Consider the following 14,967-nt stretch of genomic DNA (forward strand, 5'->3'; position numbering starts at 1 on the left):
TGTGTCACAGGTCATAGTCCTTAACCTTGGCAAAATAAAACTCTAAATTGATTGAGACCTGTCTCAGATACTTTTTGGTTTATAATACAGATTGGCAAAACCTCAAAGAAAAGCAAGAGACTGATTCTCATAAAACCCAGCCTAATGGTTGCCTCTGGGGAACAAAGAGAGCTTTTAAGGTACTGGTGGTGTTCTGTTTTTTAACCTGGTTGTTGTATATGCCAATATTTGTTATCTTATTCCTTAATTCATTCATACATTTCTTGGCAGTTTTTATGGTTTTCTTTAAACACAAGTAAAACGTGCACACAACCTGTCTATTCATTTTCTTTGCTGTGCAGCCTGGCATTAGGATTGGTGACTCTGATTATGAGCTAGGCTGCTCTTTCCATGATGGCTATGTGGTTCTTCTTTGAGGAAACATTGTGAGCATTCTCAGCCCAGTAAGATTTGTTGCACATCAGCAACATATCCAGCTCCTTGACATTGGATACTAGGAACTTCCGGAAGCCATGGGCAGCATGTGCTTTGTCTTCTTGTTGCTCCTATAACCGGTGTTGGACATCAAGTTCTGGCCCTTGAATCCTCTGCATACCCTGTTGTTAATACCTCTGGGTTTCCACCAGTTACACTTAATTTTGACATATGAATCTGTCCCGATGATGAACTTCTTGATCCTCTTTATGACAATCTTGGGCTCCATGAGGGGTCTGAATGTGGCTATGATGCTGAATAGGAGATGGCTGCCACCTTCATAGGCAGCATCACAGAAGAGACTTTATTTATATGTTGTGTATTTAATATCTTTTACAATAAACAATTTTTAAATGCTGTCAAATTAAGAATGTGAAAAACGGAAGGAGGATTGCAGTCAATCAACCAATTGATCATTAAGTATAAGGATTTTGCACTCAAATTGCCTTGTGTCTTTAAGTTTCCATTCCATTTTAATGAAACCAGAAACTGAAACCAGAAAATGCATTATGTATGTGATTCATGCAAGAAAGACTTCAGAGAATAAAACCATATCAAAAAGAAAGGCCTTGGCCCTAACATCAAAAGATTTGTGAATGCTGGCACATTATAAACTTTACATTAAAAATAAATTTTAAAATTATGTTTTAAGTTAAAAAATATAATTTATATATGTATGTATATAATGTATACATACATAATTCTGTTTAACATACATACATAATTCTGTTTAACCCAATTTTATTTTTCTTTCTTAAATTAACTAACCAACTACCACTTCTATTCACAGCATATAAGAGGACATCTACTCTACTAAACAGTAAGGAAATCAACAAAAGATTGTGTAGGGCTTTGTTTGGGAACTAATGGGAAGTGAAGACAGAATGGCACAGAGGTTATGTATGTTTAAAAATTAAACTTGATTTTTAACATTTATTCTTGAAAAACATGAAACTTAAATATTAAGGAAAATTATCTCCAATATGAATGAGTATAACATTAAGTAATCTTCAAAGTAGTTTTTACTCATTACTGATTCATATACTAACCTAAAAGCAACATGTCAGTTTTCAAAGCACTAAAGAAAAAGTATGTATGAGTAGTGAGAGAGATACAGAGAGAGAGCACCCCCATTTATATTTGTGTGCCTCCATTTGTATAATCCTGCCTTTCAATACTTGCTGGAAAAATAGAAGATTATTCTACATCTGGTCTTTTGGTTAAAGTTAGCAAGGCATTTTTGTTAATCTTTGGAGTGATCAGAAGGTTTGAAAGATGTCTTAATCCTGCTCTGAGTGTGTTAAAGTAGATGTCTTTTTTCACTTTACAAAATCAAAAGAGAGTGGTGTTATGAGGATTAGATTTTGACAATTCAACCCAAATGACTTTGTTATGGAAAAATATTCTGCGTCCTTTTTCTAATCCAGAAAGTATATTCATAGAGAGGGCACTCTAACTATACTAAAATATAGTTGCAAAAATTAAAATTAAATGTTATAGAAAAAACACAGCTGTTAAAGGGCAGTGACTGAGTGAATTCATTTGAGTGTTACATGTCTATGATGATGTGGATTATTCAAGATTTTTCCAAACTCATTTCAAAGATTCTTACTTTAGCATTTCAAAGGTAGTAGATAATATTTGTAAAAAAAAAAGTTTCACTTCTTTTAAATCAATAATAATAGGGCTTGAAAGCAAAATATGCAAAGGCTTATGAAATAATGTATACCAGGGAGTTCTGAATGTCAGTTGTGTGCACAGATGTCTCAGTTGGGGCATAAAATATTGGCATGTTTCATAGCAGTTTTTCTTTCCTCAAGAAGTTATTTGCACTTGTGCAATGACACGAGCACTTCATGTGACATAGAGAAAAACCAAAAATCTCAAAAAAAAAAAGGATAAAGATTTGGATCTCCAAATTTAACTGACCCTGGAAGTAAGTTATTCAGTAAATAAGACATTGCATATGTATATTTATTTTCTTTTATTTTATATTCAAAACATATTAAGGCATATTTCACCTCAAAGAAGCATGTTCAAACTACTCTAAGTTTTTGAAGTTAAAAACGTGTAGTGCTCTATTCAGAGAGTTCAGATTTTAAAAGAAAGTTCAGTTGGCTGTATCACTTTTCCAGATATGAAGCTTCTCTTCCCATTTCAATATAATGTCAGGCTTTTTGAATTCTTCCTATTATTCCTTTAGTAACACAATTGGATTCAGACATTGTAGAGACTTGATTAGATAGTTAGATTTTCTACCTCTCTATATAGTTCTTTCTCTAGAAACTGTTTCTCAAAGTGTATTTCATGAAATATTAGTTCTGGGCTTTGCAACATATACTGAAAGAGACTCCATTTTCAAGTTAATATAGAAGGTACTAGAGCCCATTCTTAGAGAAGTATAAAAGATATTGGTGTTTTGGAAGTTTTCTGTAGCAAACAAAACCGTTTAACTTATTTAGAAACTGGAATTTTCTAAGTTTATTTGGCGTTTTTCACATAACCCTAATTGATATCCTATGGTATAGTTAGCCAAATGCTGTTCTGTGTAATTTATCCTAAGAGTATATTCTGGCTGACCTTTAAAGAATATGAATTTCTATAAAATGCAAACACTGATATATTTGTATTTGCAATGAAAAAAATACTTTGTACATAAAAATTAGAAAACCAACATTTTACTGATTTATCTTCAAGCTCAACACCACTCTTTCCAGAGATTACTTTTGTTTGTTTTGCCTGACTAAGGGGATACAGAGACTAAAGTTTGAGGAGCACTTCCTCATATGACATGGGATACTTTTCCGGTAATAATGATATCAAGAAGCTAAAGTTTTAAAACAAGAGGCCAGAGTGGGGAAACACCTGACTTTTTGCTGTGTTCGAGGAAAGAATTTGGATCTGCATGAATTGAAAGCTGTAGTTTAAAGACTGCATTCAAGGCTTAAGGCATAAAACAGGGTAAAGGAATACTGGTCTGTGTTCTAAGCGAATGTGGCTAAGGAGTCTTTGAGAGAACTTCAGAGGACAAAAGTAGGTGACATTTTCTGGACATTATATTCTACTTTTATTTGAAACCTCTGATTACCCTTTTAAACTATTTCCCCCTTTTAACCTATATGGATTTTTACTTAAAAAATTTTTTTTTAGACAGAATCTCGCTGTGTAGCTCAGGCTGGTCTCTAATCCCTGGGCTCAAACGATACTCCCACCTCAACCTCCCGAGTAGCTGGGACTACATGTTCGTCACCTCACCCAGCTGATTTTTTTCATTTCTTTACTAGCTATTCCTAATATCATGCATTTGTTATACATTCATATCATTTTTATCTTATTTTATTATTTTCACTACTTCAACTTTTAGTCCTCTGGTTGTAATTTTTTTTTTATAGAGTAGTCCCCCATTATCCACAGGAGATACATTCCAAGACCCCCAGTGGTTGCCTGAAACTGTAGATAGAAACAAACTCTATATACACTATGCACAGATTCCTTTTTCTTTCTTGACAATTTCACAGAGAGAAGATTTATTCTTACCATAAATCTTAGCCACCTCTGCATACAACTTTTTTCTTTCCTTATTAAGTCAAAAACGTTCACCTTTTCACTTAAAGGAAGCACTTTATAGCTTCTCTTTGACATATCCAAATCACCAGCATCACTACTCTTGTACTTTGTAGCCACTATTGAGTAAAATAAGGATTACTGAACCCAAGCACTGAGATACTGTGACAGGTGATCTGATAAACCAAGACGCCTACTAAGTTACTAACAGGCAGGTAGCAGAGACAGCATGGATACTCTGAACAAAGGGATTATTCACATCCTGGGCACTACTCAGAAGAGCACACAATGTTAGAAGTTATGAGTTGTTTATCCTTGGAATTTTCCATTTAAGATTTTTGGACTGAGGTTCACCGTGGGTGACTGAAACTGGAAAGCAAAACCGCAGATAAGGAGGATACTTCTGTATATCATTGATTTTGAGTCTTTCTTTGTTAATTCCATTTTATTTCTATATCTCATTTTATCATCTAGTTTTATGTTCCTTAGCCTCTCACACTTTTCCTTTACATTGTTTGATAAATGCTTTTTAAAATTATTGTAGTTTGCATCATCTCTTTATTGATGAGTGCATCATATTTATTGCTTACTTCTTTCTGCTCTAGAAATGTATTAAATGTCAAGCAACTAATAATAACAGAGGAAACTGTGAGAATACCTGTCCACATCCTAAATAATGAAAGCTATTGGATGGATTTTGTCTCTAGCTGGCTCTGTATGGCCCTTCCATCTTTCCTTAAAAGACTCCAGTTTCCACCCTATTCCTTTTAGTGTTAAATTCCTTGAATCTACAAACTGGATAATTATATTTACCTACAGAAAATCCATTTCAGCAGTGAAAAAAAGTGCTATTTTTTATGGTAAGGTGAAAATAAGTAAACATTCATTCATCCATTCAATAGATATTTATTCTTGTGAAGAAGTGAAGTGAGAAGGTCTATATTCAGGGGTCTCTACATAATAACAACCACAACTTCTACAAGAATTAACACTTAAAGTTTTTTTCTGTATGATGAGCACTATTAGAAGCATTTAGCATGTCCTAACTCATTTCATATTTTTTAAAAACTATGTGATAGATATTATTATCACTTGTGTACAGAAGTAAAAATTGAAGCAAAAAGAAATTAAATAAATTTATCAGGATAATATAGCTAGTTAACACCCCAGGATTAATTTCAGCAAATAAACTTGATGGTTTTAAGCCTTCTGTTTAAATTAAGAAGGCATGATGTGTTCAAAACTAGACTTTTAAAATCCTCTTAACAATCTGTTTCCAAGTATCTATTTGATTCACCTTGGTTCAAAACAGTATTAAAAGAGGATCATCCACATACACAAATATTAGTCCTCATATGTTCATTACCCCCAATTTCTAAGTTTTGTCCTGCCTTCCACAGCAATTATACTAGTTTATCAAGGCATCCAGAGATGACAATTTAGGAAAATAGAATATCTTTACAGCTGGAGCATCAGCTATATGAAATTCCCATCTTATCATCTACTCTATTGAATCAGGCTTGAAAATATGTCAGCCTTATCTACATCTTTTGCTCTTCTCCACAGGCTCAAAATGGAGCCATTCTAAGCCATTCATGCATGCTTTATTTATTCTAGAAATCATCTTGGTTATAGTTGGCTACCAAAGATAGGAATGAGTGACCTAGAAAATTTCCCTTACTGGTTATTCCTCTAGAGTTGTGGGATGGAAGATCAAAAGATTGTGAAGGCTCCAATCTAGTCCCACTTATAATCCTCACATTCCTTGCACCTGAAGCTCTAACCCCTAATGAAGGACCTAATTTGTGTTCTTTTGATGAGGACTTCATGCCTTCCTAATCCCATTTTAGAGCCTTTTTATATGTTAGGAATGTTGCAAGGGTGTGAGGGACAGCTGCGAGCACATTATATAGGTTAAACTATACTACCTACAAGTCGTTTTCACCAATTTCCATCTTTTCTCATGAGAACCAAGCCAAATTTAGGTTAAGATGGAATTACTTAAGGTTTTTAGAATGGTAGTGACTGCATCTTTTACTGAATTACTCATATAAACAAGAAACCAAATCCTAATTAAATATGTCATAACTATTTGAACATCAGAGTACTAGAAGAGCAAAGAATTGGTGTACCGTTTACTGTGCTTGCAATGCCCTTCCCTGCCATTCTTTCTTCACCTGGATAATTTACGCATATTAAGTTCATGTATCAACTCCTCCAGGAAGCCTACCTTATACCCCTAAGCTGAGCTAATTATTCCTATCCAGCGCTCCCAAAGGATCATGTACTTATTTCTGATGGTGTCCTCTGTTTTTATTTTTTTAATTATCATGACAAACAGTCATGTAAATTACGGAGGAATTTTACATATTACTCTGTATCTTTTATATAAAATTTCAGTGAGAAATTTTGTGTGTAATTCAATGCTATAAAGAGCTTTTGTTTCTTCTGAAAGACTCATGTGATTCTTCCTTCCTGATAATGAGAACGATATAACTGATGGTGTGTTTAATTTTATATATGGCTGCCAGAAAGCTCAGGGCCAAATCTTAAGATTCTATTAACATTGGCATATTGGTCTAACCTTTTCTCTGGGTCTTTTATTCTTTTAATTTCATGTAGCTTTTGTTATGAGCCACCTTAAAACCTTTGTGGAAAAGAGAGTTTCAATAAATATTTACCAAAATACAATGTAGATGAAGAAGGTAACTGTCCAGTAAATTCTTTTATTCTAGAACAAACATGAGTTATTAAGTCAAAAATCTTTAATTAGTTTCTCTTGTTTAGTTTGGGCTTTTTGTTTTCTAAGTGAATTGCATTAGTTTAGACTTGTTTGGCTATTCCTAAAGAATCTACCTTCAGTAAAGAATTGACTGATTACATCTTAAGCTATGTTTCAAGGGCTTAATTTTAAAAATTGGGCCATGTACAACTCTGAAGGGCAACACTTCACAATCAACCCCTTCTCTCTTTTTTCCCCTCAATTTTCCTATTCAAGTTTACCTTATGTAAATGTTGCGGGCCTAGGAACATATGTGAAGTCTACCTATTTTGAAACTGTAGCCCTAAAATGTGAGAGATAAAAAAGAAGGATTTTGTTGATGTTTCTTCTCTGCCATCAAATTACTGCTAAGCATGACACCATTTTCTGAGATTTCCTCTAACTTCACTTCTTATTTTAAAAAACCAGTATTTCATTTGCCTTAAGACCTTTGGAGTATAGGAATAGCATCTAAGAACACAGCACTGTGATTCTAGAGTTCAAGCTTTGAAATTTAAACATAGAGATCAAAGATCTCTATTCGGGTAATACAAAAAAAAAGTTCCTAGTTTTTCATCTTTGCATATAACCACACAGATGTTATATTTTGAACTAGTAGGGTATTCTAAATCACAAATAATATGAAAGCATTCCAAAGAGATGAATATACATTTTAGAACTAAACCTAGTCACATATTTTACCAAGAGAACATATTCTTCCGAAAGTCACTCACTCACCCAAAACAGTCTCCATGAATACCATTTTCCCTTGTGATTAAATGGTGTTCTTATGAGCATTGTCAAATCAGATCAAGAATTTTCTTGAGGCCAGTGTTGCTCATGTCTGTAATCCCAGCACTTTGAGAGACTGAGGCAGGAGGCTTGCTTGAGCCCAGGAGTTCAAGACCGGTCTGGGTGAAGTAGTGAGACCCCGTCTCTACAAAAAATAAAAAGAAATTAGCCAGGCATGATGGTGCAGGCCTGTGGTCTCAGCTACTCGAGAGGCTGAGGTGGGAGGATTACTTGGGCTGGGAGGTTGAGGCTGCAGTGAGCCATGATCACACCATTGCACTCCAGCCTGGGTGACAGAGTGAGACCCTGTCTGAAAAAAAAAAAAGTTTTTTTTTCCCTAAGGAGGCACCTATGAAGCATATTCATTCATTCATTCAAATATATATTTATTAAATGTCTACTTTGTGCCAAGCCCTCTTATAGATGCTCGAGACATATCGGTGGGCAAAGTCAACCAAGATTCCTTTATGGAGTTTACATACTAGCTAAGAGCCACAGATAATAAACAACAGATATGTGCATTATATGACAAGAAACAGTTAATAAGTGATGTAAAAAAGAAACAATTAGAGAAGGATAAAGGAAATGAGTTCAGGGATGTATATAAATTTTAAAATAGGATATTCAAGTTAGGCCTGAAGAAAGACACATTTGAGCAAAGATTTAAAGGAGGTGTGAGAGCATTAATATTAGGATGGAAAAATTGTTAGCAAAGATATGTCAAATTCATCTGGCTATGGCAAGGGAGAAAGAAGCAAAAAAATTTTCAAGTCGTTTTGAAGATGACTCAATTTTATCTTCAAGTCTGAATATTTCAAAGAGATTGTAACCCTAAGTGAAAATGTGGGTTTTAGATTAGTTTTCAGCTCAAAACACAAATTTTAATTAAGGTCAAGGAGAGGTGGTTATCTCTTATACACCCTTTTGTTGTCCTAAGTTGGAGTAGAAATGCAGTAGATAACCTTGAAATTATAAGCAACTTTATGTTTATATTTATGTATATATTTATCTTATATACAACATATTTCTATATTATATATTATATTTATGTTTATATTTATTTATATTTATGTATACCACATAAGTGTGATGTACATTAGATACCCAACATTAGACACTGAAAATAGGTACCAAAGCTCAACAGTTCATTCAATACTTTCCAGGTGATTCAATAGCAATACATCAAGATGTAATATCTTGCAGGACAAATTCATCCTTCCCAAACCGCCAGAAATCCTTTATCTACTTACCAATGCTTGAAGCAATATATCAAGCAGTCATGAAAATACCATGAATGTGAAAGTAATTTCAATGAATCAAAGAAGGAAGGCAACATGTCCACAGCTGTGTAGTTTAGAAGCTGTGATCAAACCGAGACAAATTAATTTACTCAATGCAAAAGTGACAGTTGCTAGATTAAATCACAATAATAGAGATCATTGTCTGAAATGATTAGATTAATATACTCAAACACAAAGACAGCTTTTCTCTAAAAATTATTTCAGATAGCTCTGTCTGTTGATATTTTTTAACATATCTCCAAGGTCACCAGAAAAAACTAGAGGCACTGGGGTCTTCAATTACCACCAAAATTTTAGCAATGCTCAATCCTCTGCTTTGCTTTGGTCTGACCTATGCTATATGTCTCTTTTTTTAAAATGAATTTCATATAGAACTAGTATCCACAGAGCATGTATAACTTGCCAGGCTCTACACTAGATGCCTTTATATGTATCATCTCACTTATTTCTCATATTCCTATATGTATGTATGCATAGTTATATGCACATAATGTAGGAATATGGGATGGGAAGTAAAGAATATTAACTGCATTTTACAGAAACATGCTTGGGAAGTATTACAGCCAGAATTCTACTCCGGGTTTCTAGTTCTGCTAAGCCATCTGCTGCTCAACAGAGACCACTCTAATAACTTCTATTTGCATAGCATTTTACTGTTTGTAAAGTACATTCATATTTTATTTGATTATATCATAACCTTAAAATAGTTCTAATTATCTTGATTTTCTTCACAATTCTCAGTCTATGGATTGTTATAACTGCAAACTCTGCAAGAAAGGCTATAGCCACATGCCTATCTGTGCGTGTTTTTGAACTTTCGTACACCACACTTACAAGACAAACTCATTACATCTGCCTCTCTCTCATGAGGAAGAAAGAGGCTGCATTTTCAGTAAATGCAATAATACAAAGTATGGCAAATTACTTAACTTCTCTAAGAATGTATCTTCAAGTACAAAATAAGAATAATAATATATACCTTACTTCTGTACCTCATAGAATTGTTGTGAAGATAAAGTGTGATAATACAGTGTGTATAAAAGAGCTTGAAATTTGCTTACAATAATGCTTTTACCTAATGATTGCTATTAAAGATAATTTATAGATACCTTTAAAATACATTTGCTTCTTGACTTTCATTTTTAGTTTCATTGCTTTTCAACATACATAAATATATGCTTGATAGTAAAAGTTCATATGTACCAAAATATGTAAAGTAGAATGCTAAAATTCCATTTGATACTCACCTTTTTCAATTAAACTAATTTTCCTTTCTAAGAGGTAAACATGATTACTAGTTTGATACTTGTTCTTGAAGATCTTTTAATATGTATTTATATACATGGATTTAAGGCATGCAATTTTTTCTAAATATAAATCAAATATTTTATTGGACAACTTTATTTTGTTTTTGTGAACAACATGTCTTGGAGATCTTGAATAGCTGTGCAGTCGATTATTTTAAAATGGACAGTTAAGATATTTCCTTTGTGTTTGTGTGTGTATGTCTATAATAAACACCCTTTTTTTTTTTTTTTTTTTTTTTTTTTGAGACAGGGTCTCACTCTCCAGGCTGGAGTGCAGTGGCACAATCTCAGCTCACTGCAACTTCCACCCCCAGGGTTCCTCAGCCTCCTGAGTAGCTGGGACTACAGGTATGCACCACCACACCCGGCTAATTTTTGTATTTTTAGTAGAGAAGGGGTTTTGCCATGTTGGCCAAGCTGTTCTCCAACTTCTGACCTCAAGTGATCCACCCTCCTCGGACTCCCATAGTGCTGGGGTTACAGGCCTGAGCCAGCACACCTGGCCGAACACCCATCTTTATGCACAAGTTAGAATATTTTACCAAGCTAGAATCCTGTAAGTGCAATATTGGGATCAAAAAAGCATATTAGAAATTTGTATAGATACTGCCTGTGCCAAATTAGACATCCTCCAACAGTATATCGGTGTCTTTCTTTGAATGCTTGCAAACACTACTTACTGTCAGTAAGTCCTTTTTCTCTGTCTTATGAGTAAAAATGATGCCATTTCTATTTTAACTATCTTCGTTATTAGCAGCAAGGTGTACTGTATTTTAATTTGCATACTATTGGATAATCGCATTTTTTCCATGAAATAGCTTCTTATGTCCACTGCTGAGATGTTGCTTTTCCTATGATTTGTAGATACTCTTTGTATAGTATGGTCATTTTTCCTTTGTTATTTTATATGTAATAAATATTTTCTTCCTGTCTGTCACCTTTCTTTTATTTTTGTTTATGTTACCACTTAACAGAAACAAGTTTCACATATTAATATAGTCAAATCTGTTAGTCTTTTCCTTTTTGGTTTCTAGTTTTCTGATTTGTTTAAGGTGTTTCTTATCCAAAAATTATAAAAATAGTCTTTTGCATTTTATACTTATACTTCTACTTTTCTATTCATTGCAGTAAATACAGTTAGATTTGTATCTCAAACTATCTATAAAAAGATAGTTTTGATTGATTTAAAATATATATATATATATATCTGGGCCAGGCACGTTGGCTTGTGCCCGTAATCCCAGCACTTTGGGAGGCCGAGGCAGGCCAATTTCTTGAGCCTATGAGTTTCGGAGCAGCCTGGGGTGAAACCCCATCTGTACTAAAAGCACAAAAATTATCCAGGCCTGGTGGTGCATGCCTATAGTCCCAGCTACTTGGGAGGCTGAAGTGGGAGGATTGCTTGAGCTCAGGAGGCAAAGGTTGCAATGAGCAGACTCCGTGCCACTGCACTCCAGCCAGGATGACAGGGCAAGACTCTTGTCTCAAGAAAAAAAAAATTAAAAATCTATCATCTGTCTTCTTAACATTGAGTGCAACAGACAGCCAACATCATTTTTTGATAAGTTCATTGTTTCCCCACTGATTTGAAGTGACTTAAACCATATAATTGATCCCCATATATATGTAAAACTTTTCTTGGATGGCTCTCTATTCTGTTCATTTTGCCTTCTAATATTTCCTCATCTAGCTGTAATCAATGTGACTATATATATTCTGTAATTGTAATAATGGGGTAAGAGCTATTTATATTCTTTCACTTAAAACACTGTAAACATTTTTCCATGATTCTATACAGATTTTCTAATTATTATTTGAATGGCTATATTATTTAAATGTACCTTATTTCTCTCCTATTATTGGGCATTTCTATTGTTTGTTTCTAACGATAATGCTGCAATTAACATCTCATTGCCTCTCTCTCTCTCTCTTTTCTCTCTCTCTCATTTTTTGGGGTAAATATTTAGTAAAAGAATAACTGGATAAATTGGTATGAATTTCTTTATTATGAATTTTGCTATGTTTTGCCTTATTACTAAGAAGATTGCTATAGTTTACAGTGTTCTTAGTAATATATGAATATACTTACTTCATTGTGATCTTGTGAGCATTGAGTGTTTTTTTATATTTAATAATTTAGTAGAATACTACCTCAAGACTCCCTTGTAATTCTATATGGAGCTAGTCACCTGTCCCATTGTTCTGAATGCATTTTATTCATCTATATCACAGGCATATAATTATTGTTCATTATATAATAAAAAATCTTAATCTATATTATGAGTTTGAGAAGCGTACATAATCTTTGATAGCTTCATACCTCTTTTTGTCAAATTATCATAATAGATAACACATTGTGAACTACGGGATAATTGTTCACAATAAAGTCCAATTTTAGACGTTTACTTTTCTGGTTATTTATGGTTATGTAACAAAATCACCCTAAAAGTTAGTTGTGTAAAACAACTATTTATTATGCTCACATATTCTTTTTTTTTTCTTTTGAGACAGTCTTGCTCTGTCACCTAGGCTGGAGTGCAGTGCTGCAATTGTGGCTCACTGAGTCATCAATCTCTCAGGCTCAAACAATCCTCCCAGCTCAGCCTCCCAAGTAGCTGGGGACCATGTGTACACACCACCACATTTGGTTAACTTTTTTTATTTTTAGTTTTGTAGAGACAAAGTCTCCCTATGTTGCCCAGGCTGGTCTTAAACTTCTGAGCTCCAGAGATCCTCCCATCTCAGCCTTCCAAAGTGCTGGGATTACAGGCATGAACTGCCATACCCACCCAGCCACTCACATATTCTGAACAAGACACAGATGGCATAATTTTTTTCAGCTATATTTCAGTTGGATAATTTAAGGGTAAGGGTGACTTGATGACTGAGAACTGGAAACATGTGAATGCTTGCTCACTCACATGTCTGGTAGTTGAAACTGGATATTGGCTAGGACTTTAGCTGGTTGATGTTGGCTGTTAGCTGGAACATCTACATATGACTTCTCCAAGTGACCTGGTATTCTTCATGACATGGTGACTGTGTTCCAAGAGTGACTATTGCTCTGTCTAGATAGATAGAGAGACAGTGAGTGAGTGAGAGAGAGAGAGAGAGAGGGAGTGATGAAAACCGTATCTTTTATAACCTAGCCTCAGAAGACACAAAATGTCACTTATTCGTAGTCATGGACTAACCTAGACTCAGGGAGAGAGAACATCAATCCAATCTCTTGATGGAGATTTATCAGCATCACATTGTAAGAAGAAGTGGGATGAATTATATTTCTGTGGTGACTTTTTGAAAATATAATCTGCCATATTTACCACTGTAATCCAAATTTTTTGATTCTTTTTAAAATTTTATTTTATTTGTATAAATGTATAGGGTACCAGTGTAATTTTGTTACATGAATATGTCACTTAGTGGTGAAGTCAGGGCTTTTAGTGTATCCATCACTGGAATAATAATGTACGTTATACCTGATATGGTTTCGCTGTGTCCCCACCCAAGTCTCATCATATAACTCCCATAATTCCCATGTGTTGTGAGAGGGACTGGTGAGCAATGATTGAATCATAAGGGTGGGTCTTTCCCATGCTGTTCTCGTGACTGTGAATGGGTCTCACAAGATCTGATGGTTTTAAAAAATGGGAGCTTCTCTGCACAAGCTTTTTTTTTTTTTTTTTTGGCCTGCTGCCATCCACATAAGATGTGAGTTGCCCCTCCTTGCCTTCTGCCATTATCATGAGGCCTCCTCAACCATGTGGAATTGTAAGTCTAATTAAACCTCTTTCTTTTGTAAATTGCCCAGCTTCAGGTATGTCTATATCAGCAGCATGAAAACTGACTAATACAGTAAATTGGTACCAGTAGAGTGGGGCATTGCTGAAAAGATACCCAAAAATGTGGAAGCGACTTTGGAACTGGGTAACAGGCAGAGATTGGAACAGTTAGGAGGGCTCAGAAGAAGATAGGAAAATGTGGGAAAGTTTGGAACTTCCTAGAGATTTGTTGAATGGCTTTGACAAAAATGCTGATAGTGATATGAAAAATAAGGTCTAGGGTGAGGTGGTCTGAGATGGAGATGAGGAAATTGTTGGGAACTGGAGCAAAAGTGACTCTTGTTATGTTTTAGCAAAGAGATTGGTGGCATTTTGCCTCTGCCCTAGAGATTTGTGAAACTTTGAACTTGAGAGAGATGACTTAAGGTATCTGGTGGAAGAAATTTCTAAGCAGCAAAGCATTCAAGAGGTGACTTGGGTGCTGTTAAAGGCATTGCATTTCATTAGCAAAGTAGAGCATAAGAGCTTGGAAAATTTGCAGCCAGACAATGTGATAGAAAAGAAAATCCCATTTTCTGAGGAGAAATTCAAGCTGGCTGCAGAAATTTACAAAAGTAACAAAAGTAAAAAGGAGCCAAATGTTAATCACCAAGACAATGGTGAATATGTCTACAGGGTATGTCAGAGGTCTTCACAGCAGCCCCTTTCATCACAGGCCTGGAGACCTAGGAGCAAAAAAGTGGTCGTGTGGCTGGGCCCAGGGTCTCCATGCTGTGTGCAGCCTAGGGACTTGGTGACCTGAGTCCCAGCTGCTCCAGCTGTGGCTGAAAGGGGCCAACATAGAGCTTGGGCTGTGGCTTCTGAGGGTGCAAGCTTCAAGCCTTGGCAGTTTTCATGTGATACTGAGCCTGTGAGTGCACAGAAGTCAAGAAATGGGGTTTGGGAACCTCCACCTAGATTTCAGAAGATGTATGGAAATGCCTGGA

General features: G+C 35.0%; 1 pseudogene; it reads right to left on the bottom strand.

Moving 5' to 3' along the window:
* Window positions 1-317: 317 nt before the first annotated feature.
* Window positions 318-7,562, bottom strand: LOC100582481 (annotated as a pseudogene).
* Between the last annotated feature and the right edge of the window lie 7,405 nt (window positions 7,563-14,967).

The sequence above is a fragment of the Nomascus leucogenys genome, chromosome 15, assembly GCF_006542625.1.
Source record: "Nomascus leucogenys isolate Asia chromosome 15, Asia_NLE_v1, whole genome shotgun sequence".
NCBI classification, from domain to species: Eukaryota; Metazoa; Chordata; class Mammalia; order Primates; family Hylobatidae; genus Nomascus; species Nomascus leucogenys.